Source organism: Castanea sativa, chromosome 12 (genome assembly GCF_040712315.1).
Source record: "Castanea sativa cultivar Marrone di Chiusa Pesio chromosome 12, ASM4071231v1".
Lineage (NCBI taxonomy): Eukaryota > Viridiplantae > Streptophyta > Magnoliopsida > Fagales > Fagaceae > Castanea > Castanea sativa.
The window spans coordinates 14,455,495-14,475,226 of NC_134024.1; the positions used below are offsets into that span (position 1 = coordinate 14,455,495).

At 35.4% G+C, this 19,732-nt stretch overlaps 1 pseudogene; it reads left to right on the plus strand.

The window, feature by feature from the left end:
• Positions 1–258: 258 nt before the first annotated feature.
• Positions 259–18,977, plus strand: LOC142620226 (protein HOTHEAD-like; annotated as a pseudogene).
• The last annotated feature ends 755 nt before the right edge of the window (positions 18,978–19,732 follow it).

Below are 19,732 nucleotides of genomic sequence, written 5' to 3' on the forward strand. Positions count from 1 at the left end.
ACCCTTAGGCCTTGAAAGAGAAGACTCCCCTTATGACAATCCAAACATAACTAACATGGAAAATTTCTCAGACACTCTTTCAGACACGTCTCCTACATCCCTTACTCAACATTTCACTTCCAAAGATGGCGTGTTCAATGTTTGAGAACGCGTTGTAGGCAATGGAACTGCCTTGAATGTCGGATTCTACTCACACGCTATCACTCGTTATGTAAAGGAAGCAAGTTGGGACGAGAAATTGGTGAACAAATCTTATGAATGGGTGGAAAAGTTGGTGGGGTTTAAGCCACCAAAGGTATATTGTCAAGTTGCTGTGAGAGAAGGTTTGCTTGAGGCTAGGGTGTTGCCTTACAATGGGTTTACATATGATCATTTGTATGGGACTAAAATTGGAGGGACAATTTTTTATAGGAAAGGTCACAGACACACAACAACAAATTTGCTTGAGAATGCAATGTAAATATTTTCTTTATGTTGTTAGATTAGAAACAACCATAATATAAATTTTAGAATCTTGAATTATTATGATTTCACAACTACACAAATTATTATAAAGCTTACCTTGATCCATTGCTAAAATTTTCTTAAGATCAAGTCATGGTATAAAAGGCAATTAATTCTTATAGAATTGGTTTCTGACTCTTAACCCTCTTTTCTCTTTAACTATTCTTTATATTTGATGGGGGTAGCTAAATGTCTCTTTTATAGGTAGAGAGATATCTTCAACCTCCACTTGCCCATCAAAGTTGAAGTTACTTAGGAAACTTGTTTCTCCATTAACCAATGTTTTAAGGACATGTAACATCTTATTAAACCATAACATATATGAAGTTATCTAATGGATACATTATCAAATGGGCCAATTTATTCTTACATTCTTCCACTTGGCCCATATGATAACTTACGTCAAGGCTTAATAAGATTAACTATTAAGTGCACAATGGTACATATTCTCTTGCTTTAAATTGGTCATCATAATACTATAATTAAACAACCCACTAATGCGAGTCATGGCGGTTCCATATTAATTATAGGACATAATTCCTTCCATGTACTACAATACTAGCAACCTATTTAACATAGCCCATCAATGAGAACTGACTTAAAAGGTCCAACAATAATGTCTCTTTTGTTTAAGACTATTCTTGTTATTATTCATCCATTATCATATATGTACGTACATAATAAAAAAACAGGAATAATTAGAAACACATTTAATGAGATCTCAAAGTGTCAAAAGCATAAAGTAACAACCATCATGTTCTACGTTCAAGACCCATTCGATTAACATGTTCCTTAAATGTCTTAAGAGGTAACCCCTTTGTTAATGGATCTACAATCATAAGTTGTGTGCTTATGTGTTCTATTGATACTTGTTATTTATGAACTTCTTCCTTAACAATAAGGTATTTCAATTCCATGTGTTTTGCACCATTAGAATACTTATCATTTTTAGAGAAAAACACAGCTGCAAAATTATCACAATAAATTCTCAGTGGCTTGGAAATAGTGTTAATAATTCCAAGTCCTGAGATAAAACTCTGCAGCCACAATCCATGAACTGTGGCCTCAAAGCATGCCACAAATTCAGCTTTCATAGTTGATGTAGCAGTGATAGTTTGCTTTGAACTTTTCCATGATATTGCTCATCCAGCTAACATGAACAAATAACCAAAAGTGGACTTTCGACTATCAACACATCTAGCAAAATTTGAATCTGAGTAACCAATGACCTCAAGATTATCAAAACTCTAAATGTGAGCATTTAATCCTTTGTGCCTTGCAAGTATCTCATCACTTTCTTTGCAACTTTCCAATGATCCAATCTTGGATTGCTTTGGTATCTTCCTAGCATAACAACTGCAAAGCCAATGTCGGGCCTTGTGCACTTTTAGGCATACATTAAACTTCCTACTGCAGAAGCATAAGGAATTCCTTCCATTTGTTTCCGTTCCCATTCATTTTGTGGAATTGCATAAGGCCAAAATTGTCCCCCTTCTGAATTGGGGCAACTCGAGTAGAACATTTCTCCATATTGAATCTCTCTAGAACTCTTTCAATGTATGCTTTCTGAGACAACCCTAATAGTCCACGTGATCTATCCTTGAATATTTCTATTCCTATCACATAATTTGCCTCACCCATATCTTTCATTTCAAAGTTCTTAGAAAGAAACTTCTTGGTTTCATGGAATAACCCAAGATCACTACTAGCAATAAAAATATCATCAACATACAAAATTAAAAATATAAACTTACTCCCACTAACCTTTAGATAAATACACCGATCAACAATGTTTTCCTTAAATCCAAAAGATGTAATGGTATCATTAAACTTTAGATGCCATTGTCTGGAAGCTTGTTTAAGTTCGTATATTGATTTCTTAAATTTTCAAGATAATTGTTCCTTACCCTTAATGGAGAAACCTTTAGGTTGATCCATATAGACATCCTTTTCTAAACTCCCATTGAGGAAAGCAGTTTTCACATCCATTTGGTGCAACTCCAAAACATAATGAGCTACCAATGCCAAAATGATTCTAAGTGAGTCCTTCCTGGATACAGGGGAGAAGGTCTCTTGGTAATGAATGCCTTCTTTCTGAGTGAAACCTTTGGCCATAAGTCTAGTTTAAATCATTCAATATTGCCCTCAGAGTCACACTTTGTCTTAAAGACTCACTTACTACCAACTTTCTTGTATCCTTTAGGCAATTCGACGAGATCCCCAACTTTATTTTGGTCCATTGATTTCATTTTATCTTTCATGGCATCCATCCATTTAATAGAATCAACACTTTTTATGGCTTGTGAAAATGAAACCGGATCCTTACTTGTTCTTATATCAAAATTAGATTCATGTAGATAAACCGTATAATCATAAAAAATATTAGACTTTCTTTCTCTTTGAGATCTTCTTAATGCTATTTCTTGTGGTTCTTCTACTACTTGTTCATTGGTGAGCATCTCATTAAGGAGTAGTGGTTCATTAATTTGTTGTTCAACATTGTTTGGCTATTTAACAATTGTTGGAACAACAATTTCATTTGAAGTTATAGGTAGTGGAGCTTTTACCCTAACCTTTTGAACATCCACATTTCATAGATTATCACTCCCGCTAATTTCACCATTTTCAATGAATCTGGCATTACCTGTTTCCACAATTCTCATACTATGAGGACAGTAGAACTTATACCCTTTAGACTTTGTAGGGTAACCTATAAAGTAAACACTGACTATTCTTGAGTCTAATTTCTTTTCAGGTGGATTATAAATTCTTGCCTACGCTGGATAACCCCAAACATGCAGGTGTCTTAAACTTGGTTTTCTTCATGTCCACAGTTCAAAAGGGGTTTTTGGAGCTACCTTATGAGGAACTCGATTTAATAAGTATACAGCGGTCTTAAGAGCATACATCCACAATGATAAAGGTAATGTGGAATTACTTTACATACTCCTAACCATATCTATTAGTGTACGATTGCATCTTTCAGCTACACCATTATTTTGTGGTGTTCCTAACATAGTGTATTATGCATAAATGCCATGCTTTTTAAGGAGTTTAGCAAATGGGCCTGGGCATTGTCTTGATTCATCATACTTTCCATAATATTCACCACCTGTATCCGATTTAATGATTTTCACTTTTCTTTCTAATTTCCTTTCTACCTCGGTAATGTACACTGCAAGGGCTTCCACTGCTTGAGATTCTTCATGCAATAAATAAATATAAGTATAACGTGAAAAATCATCTATAAAGGTGATAAAATATTTTTCTTTACTGAAAAATGGAGCATCAAAAGGCCCACAAATGTCTATATGGATAATTTCAAGAAGCTCTATACTTCTTGTGACACCTTTCTTAGTGTGTTTGGTTTGTTTGCCCTTAATACAATCCACACACACACACACATTGAGATCAGTAAAATTGAGGTTTGAGAAAATCCCATCTTTTACTAGTCTCTCTAAACTTTCTTTGGAAATGTGTCCCAACCTTTTATGTCACAAATATGAGGAATTTTTATTAATTAGACCACGTTAAGTACCAAAACTACAATGCAAAGGGAGAAGGGTTTCAACAAATTCATCATGAAGGTTAAATTTGTACAAACCATCAGAAAGAATATTGAAACCAATAAAAGAGGTATTCTTAAATAAAATAAAACTTTTATTCCCAAAGTCTATGAAATGTCCATCAAGATTAAGTTTTGGCAAGGAGACTAAATTTCTAGAAAGAGAAGAAACATAAAATGTTTGAAATAAATCTATGTGTTTATTGGTATCTAGAAGTAAACGATAAGTTCCAATGGCTTCAATTGGTGCTTTCACCCGATTTCCCATTAATACAAAATTCTCGTTCGGATTTATGTTCTGGATTGAAAGAAATCCTTGCATCATATTTGAAATATGAGTAGTAGCCCCAGAATCAAGTCACCAAGTATTAGAAGGAACTTCAATTAGGTTTGATTCGAAACATACAAAAATATAACCTTTAATTAAATATTTACCTTTTCTTTCGAATCATTGCCTACATTTTGGGCAATCTTTCTTAAAATGTCCCGACTTTTTACAAAATTAACATTTATAATTGCCATTTTCCTTCTTTTGAGGCTGACCATTTGGATTAGGATCACTTGTCTTGCGTGACCATGCTTTAAGCCTTTTTTAGGCTTCCTCCATTTTCTTTCAACTTCTTGATTTAAATGAGATGAATTGAATGTTACTCAAGTTACTTGAGTCTTGCCTCTTCTTGATTAAGCATGATGGCTAATTGATTTACATTCCACTTATCTTTCATAGTGTTGTAATTAATTTGAAATTACCCATACTGAGGAGGCAAGGAATTCAATATAAATTGAACGAGAAAAAACTAATCCACACTCATCCCTAGAGTCTTCGATTGAGCAGCCAAATTTGTCATTTCAATGGCATGCTCTTGTATCCCACACTTACCATCAAATTTCATGGTGGTAAGTTTAGCCATTAATGTCCCTATAATGGACTTGTCAGCTATTTTGAAACGATCTTCCACATTTGAAATGAATTCTTTTGCGCTATCAGTTTTAGGAAGTGTTATCTTGATATTATTTGCAATGGTCATTCGCATAAACATGATACTTAGTCTATTTGATTTTTCCCATGCTTTATAGAAAGTATTTTCTTCTGCACTACTTGTATCAATAAGAGTAGATGGTTTCTTAGATCCAAGTGCTATATCAAGATCCAGTACACCGAGGTGAAATTGAACCTGTTCTTTCCAATTTGAGAAGTTTGTTCCATTTAGCATGGGAATAGATGAAGCATGGGAATGTAGTAAAACAGGGACTGATACTGCAAACAAAGTAATAATATATGCTCACTACATTAGTGCTAAGAGTTATCAATTAAGGAACAATAAACCAAAATGAAACACATGTTTAAACAATGATAAATAGTATTACCATGATCACCTTTGAACTATTCTTTTGGTAAACTATTAAACAGTCATGATGATTCCCTTTTCCTTTATAGGACTAATTAATAAAATATTCATAATTAAGTTAGTCTGTTACCTTTGGGTATCCATTCCAATATCAACCATGAATATTCATCAACCATCCTATTCCAATTTATTAATCACTTGAAAGTGGTGCACCTTTGGGCCAACCTAATATTCTTGTGATTAAAAAATTGTGATTTGCAAAGTCACTAATTTTTAACACTAGGGAATATGTGTTAAATTTCAGTTATTTTGACTTGTTATATATTTGTCTTTCTGATATGGGCCACTTTGGTGACTACCAAAATGTATCAAAATACAGACTCCAAATCAAAATTTATGACCTTGCATAAACATTAAATTAATGGCATCCATTACCGTAATACATATATAAAAGTTTGTGTCATGCATGTTTACATTGAAACAAATAGGTCTCTTCTTTCATAAAAGACATCAATGAAATATGATAGGTCAAGAATGTATTGACCCCTTGTGATAAATTAACCAAGTTAATTAATTTTTTTCCATACCATTAAAGGGAGAATAATGGTACACAGGTGCATTACAAAAGGCCTGCTAGAAATTGGTAGTAATAGTGTTGTGGCATCTGTGTGGCCACTTTAGCTACAGACCAAATATCTTTCACAATAACATGAGGAACCCAAAAAACATCACAAAACAATCCATTTTGAGTTAGGAAGCAATAGTCTGCAAGCCTAGTACTATCCATCCAATCCATGACACATTCCTTCTTGATGGTTTGCATGAGTCCTTTGCTATCCGTGATGAACAAAACATTCGGAAAACCTTGGGCTTTGGCTGCCAATCCAACTTCAATAACAGCCTCCAAAAGAGCTCCAGTGGCTGTTCTAGCAGTAGTGCTTGCTACTCCAAAAAACACATTTTCTCCCTGCAAAGTTAGAGCTTCATATACAATACCATATCTACACTGCCTCCTATTCTTGGCTGTTGCAACTTTGATGATTAAGTTCCAGTCCCTTGCTGTAGGCTGCTGCCTTGTGTTAGGACTTCTACTATTGCTTCTTCTCGGGGGCTGACTGCTTGAGAGAACGGCCTTATACTTGCAAGAGAAATTTTGAGCAATTAAAATTACATCCATTGGGCTAGGGATGATTCCTTGGTGCACCACTTTGTTCCTATAGTTCCAAATAGCCCATAAAGTGATAAAGACATCTTGCAAATAAGACATAGAGTCCAAATCCCTCAAATCATGCCTTGAGATAATTTGTTTCAGCCAATCTTGAACATATAGGTTAGTAAAATCTGAAGTATGGATGGCTAGAGTGGTTCCATGCCAACAAGCCCTTGTGAATGGACAAAGAAGGAAGAGATGGGTTAGGCTTTCCTCCTCCTCATTACACATTGGGCATAGATTTCCATTGGATATACCTCTAACATGAAGATTATGAAAAGTTGGCAAATAATTATTCAAGAGTGTCCAAATAAAATTACTGATCTTCAATGGAACCTTAAAATGTCATAGGCTTTGTGCACTTGATACTCCCCATTATTGGAGAATTTCAAACAGAGTTTATCTTGTACAGAATTTGTCTTGGAGATAGGGATTTGTAGGATTTTTGAAGGTTGATGAAATGGATATAAACGCCTAACCAAATCAGCCTTCCAAGTCCTATTATCATGATCAATCAGATCTCCCACAGTGCCTGTAGGGAGTTGAGGCTGGTGTGCACTTAAACTTGAATGAGGAAACCAATCCTTATGATTTAAAAGGATGTTATACCTATTCCCAACCCTCCATTTTCCTTCTCTCATGAAAGGATGTTTAGCTTTGATGATATTTCTCCAAACCCATGAATAGTGGGGCTTTACCCTATACTCTTGAATAGAACTAGTAGGAAAATATCTAGCCTTAACAGTTTTAGCAAGGAGAGAGTTAGGAATTTGACATAACCTCCAATATTGCTTTTTAAGCATAGCCTGGTTCATGTGTTTGAATTTCTTAATCCCCAAACCGTCCAATTTCTTAGGTTGACTAATCCTATCCCAATTAATGAGGTGCAATTTCTTTTCTCCATAATCATGACCCCACCAGAAAGCACGAATAATCGAGTCCATTTTACTACAAAAAGCTTCTGGAACTTTAAAGCAAGAAAAGGAGTATAAAGGCAAAAATTGAAGCACAGAAGCAATTAAGGTTGTTCTACTAGCTTGAGACAATAGCTTCGTTTTCCAACCTTGTAATTTTGCTTGCAATTTGTCAATAAGAAATTGAAAGTCAGCAATTCTATTACCTCTCAATTTGAACTGAACACCAAGATATTTGCTGGGTTGTTCAACTAGATTGACCTTAAGGGAATTATCAAGTCCTACTTGCTCCTCCATAGGCATGTTTGGAGAACAGAACACATCAGATTTAGCCAAATTTATAGATTGACTAGAAATGGAACAATACCATTTGCATAGAGTCATCAGCAAACAATAAGTGGGAGAAAAACAAGCCATTTATGCCAACTGTGATGCCTCTGATTTTCTTTAGGACCTCAGCATGGGTTAGAGAAATGGATAAAATATTTGCACACATGAGGAATAGATAAGGAGACAAAGGGTTTCCTTGTCTTAGACCTTGTGATGGTTTGAAGGACTTAGTCATACTTCCATTGATCAACAAGGTATATTCAACTGATGTAACACACTCCATGATCCACTTAATCCACTTGGAATCAAACCTCATAACAGTTAGAACAGCCTTCAAAAAATTCCAGTTAATCCTATCATAGGCTTTAGACATGTCAATTTTCAAAACCCTATAGCTATCCCTCTTCCCCCTTTTTTTCTTAATCACATCTATAATCTCATGGGCCAACAGAATATTATCAGTGATATTCCTACCCTTTATGAAGGCATTTTGATAAGGAGTAATAATACAATCCATAATAGGCTTCAGTCTATTGACAAGAACCTTTGAAATGATTTTATAAAACACATTGCAAAGACTGATAGACTTAAAATGAGACACTTCTTCAGGGTTAGGAATTTTTGGGATGAGAGTAATGAAGGTGTGATTAAAAGCCTTAAGAAGGGAACCAAAATGGAAGAAAGCTTGAACAGCGTTACACACATCAAATTTAACAATGGACCAAACTTTCTGAAAGAAAAAAACAGGGATACCATCAGGTCCAGGGCCTTGTGAGGTCCCATCTGAAAAATTGCCTCTTCAATCTCTCTGTTGGAAATACCCCTATTAAGAGAATGTTCCTGTTGATCAGTGAGAGAATGAATTGGAAGCTCATGTAATTCCTGTACAATACTCTCCACAGTTAAAGAAGAATTACAACAGTAACTGCTTTTGAAAGAATCAAGAAAAATTTGCTCAATTTCCTCATGATTGTCAGTAAAGTGCCCATGATCATCCTTAATTTGAAGTATTCTATTCCTGGACCTCCGTTGTCTAACCACAGTTTGGAAGTATCTTGTATTCCTATCCCCATGTAGAAACCAATTTGTTCTAGCTTTTTGCGCCCATATCAACTCCTCCCTATTCAAAAGTTCCTCCAATTCTTCCCTATAGACTCTCTCCCTCCTTACATCTTCACTAGACATAATGAAGTCCTGCAATTGTTGTAATTGACCCTGTTTCCTCTTGATTTCAACTTCCACTTTGCCAAAAATTTCTTTATTCCATTCTAGGGCCTTCTGCTTAACATTAATGAATTTGTTCCTTAATTGCGTAGCTCTTGACCCTATGGATTGCAAATCCCAAGCATGATACACCATCTCTTTACAGTCCTCGTGGGTTAACCACATTAGTTCAAATCTAAAAGGTCTATTCCTAAAGGGTGTTTGAACTTCAAGGTCCAGCAGAATTGGACCATGATCAGATCGAATTATTGGAAGATTCTTAAGGGAGTAGAACATATATTGATTAACCCACTCCACATCGAAAGCTCTATCCAACCTTTCCATGACAAAGTTTTCTTCCTCCCTATTGTTGATCCACGTGAACCTCTGACCTGAAGCACTCAAATCACATAAGTGCAAGTCCCTTAGAACCTGCTGAAATTCCTCAGCTCCAAGGATATTCCCATTTTTAAAAGAGAATTTTTCCTCTTTGTTAAGGATTTGGTTGAAATCCCCTATACAAAGCCAACTTGGATGTGCCCATTGTTTCATCGATTTCAATTGTTGCCACACTACCCCTCTCTTGGAATGATTAGGATCTCCATAGACAAAAGTGATGGAGAGAGGACGGCCTCTATCATCCAATAAATTAATATGTATACTGTTTTGAGAATCAAACACAACCCTTAGGTCTTGTTTGGGTACCCAAGCTAAAATAAGTCCATCGCTCAAACCCACCCTAGGCACCTCCCACCCCTCAAAGAAACCACATTTTTCCCACACTTCCTTCCTTTTATCACTAACAAGACGAGTCTCCATGAGAAACAAAAAATCAGGTTTTAAGTCCAGGGCTTTTTTCTTGCACTGAAGAATTGCAGAGGATTTGCCCAAACCCTTGCAATTCCAACTCATGATCCTCATTGTTGTTGTGGAAGCTGATTAGGGTCAGCTTCCCAACAACCCTTTGGATTACACAGGAGTATCTCAACATTCGTAAATTAACAGGAAGAATAAGAACAATTCTGAGTGAGAGAGGAGTAAAAGGTACCTTCCTTGGAGAAAGACCCACAAAACAACTTCTGCATAATGTTCCTCCCAATCCTGCCCAGTTCAGAACCAATTCTCTTCTTGGAAGGTCCACATTTGACACTTAGGTCTGGATCGCACTGAATAACGCTTAGAATGGCAGGATTAGTACTAGCTGAATCAGAAGAAGAGTGATTGGAATCGGTGTCATATGTCTCTGAATTTCTAATAGCCTCCAGCCTCATATCAAGACTGACTGATTGGACCGAGTTATCTGTAGTGTGAAAGCCTTGCATGTTCTGAATGGGGTCTTGAAATTAGGCCGAGCCACTATTAGAAATAATAAAAGGCCCATGTCTCACACTTCCAGTTACATCCCATGACCTGTCCCTATCCTCTCTATTGACTAAGGAATTAGGAGATCCATCAGGAGACTCTGGGATTTGACCCCTCTCCCATGCAGCCCCACGTACCTATTTAGGACGATTATCATTGAGCCTATCTAAGTTAAACATCACAACTGTCTCAGAATCACTTTCAGTTGCTGAGGAAGACGTTGAAGCCTCCTTTAATTCCCTGTTCGTCATAAACGGACCTATACCATTGACCCACATCTCATGCAGTGAACTATTGGTTTGAATCTCCTAGGTTGCATGCATGTTGATGTTTGAATTGGGATTTGGGTTAGACTCCAAAGGAGGGTCTGCATGCAAGTTTAGGTTTAAGTTTAGCCAAGTTAATTAATTAATTCAATTAACATGCAATATGCGTGGTAGCACAAAAAAATCACCAACTAAGTTAAATGCAGTGAAAAATAAAGTTGACACAGTGATTTGTTTACGAATGGAGAAAACCTTCAAGGCAAAAATCCCACTGGGTGAATTTAAGGTCACCACTCTTGAAAATCCACTATTATCACATTAAGCGGTTACAAGTAAAGGAATCTTAGTACCTTATACCAACCTATAGTTGAACCCTTACCCCAATACACAATGGGACTTGTTCTATAGTGACAATCTTTCCTTTTTAATGCACGGCTCCTAGTACGTGACTAACCAATTGATGAACGGATCCAAGTACATGACTAACCATCAACTTGAAAAGGATGTTGGCTGGAAAGTTCTTCAATTCATCAACACAATGAAGATCACGATGCTCCTTGGTTATAAAACCCTATGGTGTACAAATGCAGTAGCTTCTTCAAGAAAGATGAACTAGGGCAAATTGCCCCTGGTCACAATATGCTTGCAACAAGTGCAACAACCTTATGAAAGCCCTTAAAATAATCCTTATATATGTTTAGGGTTATGAGAAAAGAAAGCCTAAACACATACACATGGATGCGTGAAATCATATCTGAAAAACTGATTTTTATAAATCTCGATAAATAGGTTATCTGTAGAGCAGCTGTCGAGTATCGAGCTAAAACTGCCTTTTAAGTCTCGATAGATGCAATCTGTCAAGCTAGCAGTCTAGTTTTAAAATACAACACTTCTTCACTTATTTCTTGAACAGATTTGCATGACTTTAACTCTTGACTTGAACAACATGTTTCTTGAAGACTTAACCATCCTAAATCTATCCAATTACAAGTAAATTGCGTTTTGTCAAAGGATTAGCCAATTCTAAATGACATATGTTCTTAACATGATTTACATATGTCCTAACAAAATACTTGATAGAATAGTAAGTCTTGGTAATATTAGTAGTTTATTACAACATTAAATAAGCTAAATTTGGCAATTCAACATTCATTGCATGTAAAAAGTGAACATAAGGCGGAAAAATTAATAATAAACAATAACTGACAATCTCAAAGCATAAAAGAGTTTATACCATAACTATTCATGAGTGTCAGATGATATTATATTCTCAATTTAAGATTTAAGTTTTTAACAATAAACATTAAAATTATTAATTTTTAAATAAACAATTAAATAGACAAGAACCAAATATTGTAGAAATTTGTAATGCCCTAAAGTTATTAACTAATGGGAAAACAAAGTTCATATTATCCAAACTTGATCCATGATTATATAGAAGACGTTAATTGCTTTCACAAATCCAAAATCACAATCATGATAATTCTAAAACACAAGCTCTGATACCACATGTAAATATTTTCTTTATGTTTTTAGATTATAAACAACCATAATATAAATTCTAGGATCTTGAATTATCATGATTTCACAACGACACAAATTAATTATAAAGCTTACCTTGATCCATTGTTGAAATTTTCTTAAGATCAAGTCTTAGTATAAAAGGTACTTAATTCTTATATAATTGGTTTCTCTCTCTTGACCCTCTTTTCTCTTTAACTATTCAGTATATTTGATGAGATAGCTGAATGTCTCTTTATAAGTAGAGAGAGACAAAATTCATTGTATCTATAACCTTCACTTGCCCATTTAAGTTGGAGTTACTTAGGATACTTGCTTCTCCACTAACCAATGTTTTAAGGACATGTAACATCTTATTAAACATATATGAAGTTATCAAATAGATACGTTATCAAATGGGACAATTTATTCTTACATGCAGATCCAAGAAAGATTATTGTTTATTTGCATGCAATTGTGTACAAGATCTTGTTTAGGTATAATAATGGTAAGGATTTTTCATTGAGTACTTTGTATGATGTATCAGCTTTTGTAACATGAATATGGGCCTGAAGGTGAGTGCATGGGGTCAGGTTGGATTGATTTTGAAAATTTTTCAATCTAGCTCGACTTCTTCATGTTAAGAAATTTCTCAAAATCAGCACATGATAACTCTAAAACCAACCTGATACGCAGGGATCAGGTTGGGTCAATTTGGATTAATTGGGTTGGGTTCATTACTCATTAGGTATGGGTTGAACACAAATCGTGAACTTATTAGTTATTAGTGGACAACTTGAGCATGGTAGTGCATGTTTGAAGATTTTTATTGTGTTATTTTAATTTGCAAGCAACCGCGAGATGAAGTCTAAGAAAATAATGTAATTCTCTCTCCTTTTGTTTCCCTGGGGTATTGAAATTAGTATAAAGGACAAGAATGGAGCTGCTGTGGCATGACTTTAATTTGATCAGCTGGTTTTGATAATCCCTCTTTGATTATTTTGATGCAGGAACAGCAAGACCTCAAGCTTATGGTGTGGTTTTCAAAGATGCATTGGGAGTGTTTCACAAAGCATACCTAATGAAGAACTCGAAGTCGTTGAATGAGATAATATTATCAGCTGGTGCAATTGGAAGCCCACAACTATTGATGTTGAGTGGTATTGGGCCCAGTGACTATCTACAGGCCCATGGGATGAAGGTAGTGTTGGACCAACCCTTGGTGGGCCAAGGGATGGTTGATAGTCCAAGGAATATGCTCATGATTCCCTCTCCAATTCCAGTTGAAGGGTCTCTCACTCAAGCTGTGGGCATCACTAGGTTTGTTAACTACATTGAACCAATCACTGGCTTTCTATAGACATAGGACAGCTCATAAATAAGGTTTTAACTTCCTACTTCTTATTCACTTAAAGTAAATAAAATCTAACCATGTATAAGGTGTCAAGTCATTTAAGTGCATTTTTTTTATTTATATGCGGAGCTCACAAAAAATTATCTTATGAGATGATCTTATAAGATATTTCTCTCACAATTTAAGTGAGGCTCACATTTTGTGTCTGTTTGAGAGAGAGAGAGAGAATTCACACTGAGAATATTTGAGTCCTTTAGAGTTGAGGTCCAGTTGGGTAAATTGAGCCAAACTTAAATATATCTTAACTTGATTTTTTTTTTTTTTTACTACATGCAATATGTAGCCTCTTTTGCTTTTTATTTTTTTTATTTGTCAAGAGTTCTTGTGATTTAATAATATTGCTTTCTCTTCATGCGAAAAACTTTGGTTGGAATCCCTCCCTCCCACTCGTATGAAGAAAAGGCTTTTTTTTGCTTTCAGTTCCATTAATACATAATGATGTCACAATCACAAAGCAAATATCACTGACTGAAGAAAAAAAAAAACCATGAATGCATAATGATGTCACGAAGCAAATGGTACTTATTGAAAATTTGATCTAGAAAATCCAGATGGAGTTTCTTCTACCTATTAAATTCAAAGTAAAGTGACGCATATTACTATCCATGATGTGAATTTTCAAACAAGATATGAAACTTTATGTTCTTGAATCAAAAAATTACTAGATATATCATTGCATTTTAGTAGAACACATTTGCAAACTGCGTTCTCAAAATGTACAGATCACCCGGTTTCAAAATAAAATGACCATCTTCTTAAATGAACACTAACATAATAATTAAATTTGTAAATACTTAAGTGTCCCCTTGAGAACAGCTTAGGTTGTGTTTGGCAATGGCTTAAAAAATCAAAATTTTTTACTATTCAGCTTATTTTTGCTATTATTCATGAGTCCCAACACCTTTTGGTACTATTTATAAGTCTCACTATATTATTTCAGCTACTTTTTAGCTTTATCTACAATACTTTGAGTAAAAAATTTTCAATTTCAGCTAAATGAGAGTTTTTTTGGAAATAGACTCTTATTTAACTAAAACTGAAAACTTTTTGCTGAAAATACTGTAGATAAAAGTAAAAGTTAGTTAAAATAATATAGTGGAATTCATGAATAGTACCAAAAAGTGCAGTGAAACCTATGAATAATACCAAAAATAAGCTATATAGTAAAATAAACTGACTTTTTTATTTCAGCTATACTATTTCAGCTACTTTTTAGCTTTATCTACCATACTTTTAGTAAAAAAATTTCAATTTCAGCTAAATAAGAGTTTTTTATAGAAATATACTCTTATTTAACTAAAACTGAAAACTTTTTGCTAAAAATTCTGTAAATAAAAGTAAAAGTTAGTGAAAATAATACAGTGGAATTCATGAATAGTACCAAAAAGTGCAGTGAAACCTATGAATAATACAAAAAATAAGCTATATATTACCAAAAATAAGCTATATAGTATAATAAACTGACTTTTTAAACCATGCCAAACGCAACACATAAGAGAAATATGTTCGTCTGAACTCGTGATCATGTGCAAGCTCTTAATATATTGGACAAGGCAAAACTTTGGAGGTACAACATGTAATGAATGATGTGCATTGATAATAGCTTAATTTTGCATATTTATATCATTGTTAGAAAGGCATTATCATACTTATTTTGAGTTAATTCATGCATTTTATATTTGGTTTTGGAATAATGGTGAATAATCAATTTTGTACTTAATTGAATCTTATTACGTGAATTTGTCTTTCGTAGAAGAATGAAATTAAATAAGTGGATTTGTGCAAAGAAGAATGCTAATGGACTTTAAATTTACAAGGGCCATGATGAAGTTAAAGAAGGCCAACCCAATTAAATTTAAGTCCAATTGGAGCAAGGAATCAAAGGAAATTTGCACCAAATCCAAGTTCAATTCAGATTAGAATTCCAGCCTGCATATCAGTTAGTATTTTTGGCATAACTTTCGGCTCCGATGTCCAATCAAGATGATTTAAGTTGGGCTAGAAATTTAACTTAAAGGGCTACAACTTTGTAGTTTATCAAAAGTCCGAATTATGACTTCAAATGGGCCAAAATTGTCGGTTAAGTGAAGCCTAAAAATCTGAAATTTTTTCCAAATGGGAATTCAACTTGTAATAAGATTCATTGACCTATTTAAAGGCTCTTTATGGCAAAATTTAAGGAGGCCAATGCTAAGGCTGGGGGCTGAACATAGAGAATGCGGCTACTTCTTTGGTTTTCTTCCATGACAGTTAGTTTTATTTTGTTTGTCTAGTTTAATGTTTAGTATTTTATTTTTGTGTTTTATTTTAATTACTATGAGTAGCTAAATTTATAATTAGGGTTGAGGGTGAAACCTTGTTAAGGATTATTAGTAATATTTATGTGATTTGATTTTTCCCACAATAGTTGTTCTTTAATGATTTAAATTGTTCTTGCTTCATATCAATTGACTAAGATGAGATTCTAGATATGAGTTTAATTATGTTTTTCTCATGATTTAGAATTTATCTTAATTAGTTGAATGCTTGGTTTATTAATTTTTGATTATAAAATTGGATATCGCTTGTGATTTGTCTGTCAATAGATACAATTTATGATTTGATTTTTAGAATTGAATATATCTTGTGATTTGTTTGGCTACAGATACAATTGATGATTTGATTTTGTACTTAAGAAGTGAAGAAGAACATGCTTTTGATTTTTAATATAAGGATTTTAATGAGAATATTTTCCATGATAGCTAGATTGATTTCTAGATTATCATGCAGTGGTTGAGAAAAATCAATGATCATAAATATATACTGATATGAATTAATAAGGTGGATTCCAAAACCTTAATTCATTTCCCTTGATTGTTTACATCTTTTATTACTTTATATCTTTTGCTTACTTTAACTATTTGCTTAATTTGATTATTTGCTTAATTAATTTAATTTCAAAACAACCAATTTTTATTAAACTAGATTAGGATTAATTTGATTAATATTTAAATAATTTCCTATGTTCATTCAAGTCCCTGTGGGTTCGACCTCGTTCTTGTCAAACTATATTTCAGTACGGTTCGTACACTTGCGAGTATTTTAAAATTTCACAACAATGAACTATACCTCGGTTTTGTCCTGCTGAATAAGGTTATTTACTTAAATGAATTTGAGGAAACTTTGCTCAAATCGTAGACTAACCAACCCTTCACAGTGCCCCCAAATGCAATGGTTGAAGCTATTGAAACCATAAATGCTATTGTCAAAAAGACTTTTAAAGGAGGTGTGATAGTTGAAAAGGTCGCATATCGCCCTCTCTTCAGGCTATCTCAAGCTTTAGAACATAAATCTGAAAGACAATCCAACAATTACCTTTAACTATATCAAAGAACCAGAGGACCTAAGAGGGTGTGTTCTAGGCATGAGCACCATCATGAATGTTGAAGATTCATATCCATTTTCAAAGTTCCGGTATAGTAACATGACAATGCACGCACTAATAGATATGATGGTGAGTTTGCAATGGAACAAGAGGCCGCAACATCCTAGTGCTGCGTTTTCCTTGGAACAATTTTGTATAGACACTATCTTGACCATGTGGCATTTCCATGGATGTTGCCAAGTTGGTAAGGTTGTTGATCATGATTATAAGGTTTTTGGTGTGGATGCGCTAAGGGTCATTGATGGTTCAACATTTTTACAATCACCTGGGACTAATCCTCAAGCTACTGTAATGATGTTGGGAAGGTAAAAACTTAAGCCGTTGGAAAATGGAGAAATTAATCTTTTAACTGTTCTTTTAAGACCCAACATGCGTGATTTTAATCTTTTAAAAAAGAAATAGAGTGGAGACAATGCTCAAACTTTGATACTATAAAATTGTGAATTTAATCATTTGACTTTTATTTTAACATATTCTTAGTCATAACTTTTCCTTCTTTGAATGCAGGTATATGGGAGAGAAGATTTTGCATGAAGGCGTTCACATGGGAGGAAGTAGAAGATGATTCAACTTTGCCTTTTCAAGTATTATGGAGTGTCATCTATTATCATTGTGTTAATGCATTTTAACATTAAAATAACAGGACAATAGTAATTAGATTCTGATGGGACCAACGAACTCTCCTACCCAGACGACCTCATTAAGAAAGATCATTCACCCTGCCTCGACATGGACGAACATAGGCAAATCATTAATAAGAAGTTTTAATGCCTCGATCAGTTATCAATTAGCTGTCATATCGTTAGGAGCTCATCAACACCCACATTAATGAGCTAATGGCTAGAAACAGTGAAGCTATATATACAAGTCCACCATGACTGAACCAGGTACATACACTCAATTAAATTACATTCTAGCTTACCTCATTTTGATATTCCGAGCTCTCTTATTCCTAAAAGGCTTCCATTACTGACTTTATCATCGAAGGCCTTGTGGCAGGCACCACACCGATGACCATCTGAGGAGAGCTTTCATCTCACATCTTGCAGGCTCAGTGACGAGGATTTGACACTGTCTAGACGAACCTACACAGTTGATGATTTTGACATCATCAGCTTGGCTCTATCTGTGGGGACGACATTTTCTCACTAAGGTTCGAAAGCATAGTTCCATTCATTTTCTAAGTTCAGATGGAGTCCAACCAAGATCCTGCGGCACTGGTTCTGTAGATCCAAGCACTTACAACTAGTGTGGAAGAGCTCATCAGACAAAACCAAGATATGTGGCAGCGACTCCAACAGGAAGACAACTGTTCCGGGACTCACTAGAACGATGAGGGAGACAACCAAAGAAGGAGTGACCGCTGGCGAGCATATACTCCAGAAGGACTAAGCTCAAAACTCCTACAGGAAATAAGGAAGGAGATGGACGAGCTAAGGAATGCCATAAAGGGGAAAATAGACTGAAGTCTGGATAGGATAGTCAGAATAACGGATTCACCCTTCACGGCGGCAGTCCTAGAATGCCCAGTGTCGTCTAAGTTCCGCCTACCTCAGCTTGAGCCATTTAACGGACTTAAAGACCCCCTGGACCATCTCAATACTTTCAAGACGGCCTTAGGCCTTCAACAGCCTCCTGACGAGATACTATACTGCTCCTTCCCTACCACTCTCAAGCGAGCCGCAAGGGAATGGTTCACGAAGCTACCAACACTGTCTATCGATAATTTCGAGCAGCTAAGCAATTCCTTCATACGTCACTTCGTCTGGGGACAGTGCCCAAGGAGGCCAGCCGACCATCTACTTACCATCAGACAAGGAGAAAAGGAGACCCTAAGGTTTTAAGTGAAACGTTTCACTCGAGAAACGTTAGAGGTCGATAAGGCTGATGACAAGGTGCAGTTAACAACCTTTAAAGCTGGGTTAAAATCCAAGGAGTTCATGGTCTCACTCGTAAAGAATCCCCCAAAGACAATGGCAGAGATGCTCTTGTAGGCGCAGAAATACATGAACGCCGAAGATGCCCTAGCAGCAATAAAAGATGTGGAGAAGTCCAATGACAAAGGAAGGAAGGAAGACGATTAGAGAGGACGAAAGAGGGAGCGTTCAGATCGTCAGAATAGTGACGGGAGTAAAAGGAAAGTCGATAAAGCTCCTTGGACGGTAAAATTCACTCCTTTAGTTATGCCAATTGACAAAATCTTGGCGTAGATTAAAGACAAGCATTACCTCAAATGGCCAAGACCATTGCACTTATTGCCTAATGTACGTGACAAGAAGAAATATTGTTGTTTCCATAATGATCACGACCATTACACAGAATATTGCAGGGACTTGAAGGAGCAGATTAAGGAACTCATACGAAAAGGGAAGTTGCAGAGGTTTGTGAAGAAAGGAGAATCCAGTAGGTCTAGGAATGAAGACAAGGATAAACATGAAGACTCTCCAAGAGACGAAGATCACACGTCCCAACAACCACCCAACGTGATCGGGGAGATAAAGAGGATCACAAGAGGACCATTGACAGGATAGTCGTTCAGATCTCTCAAGAAGTCATATCAGAGGCAAGTGAACAGCATTCATAGGACACCAACTTTGAAGCATAGACGAATGGACAGGGACATGCTTTTCTAGGAAGAAGACGCCAGAGGAGTGAAATAGCCACATGATGACCCCTTGGTCATAATGCTAA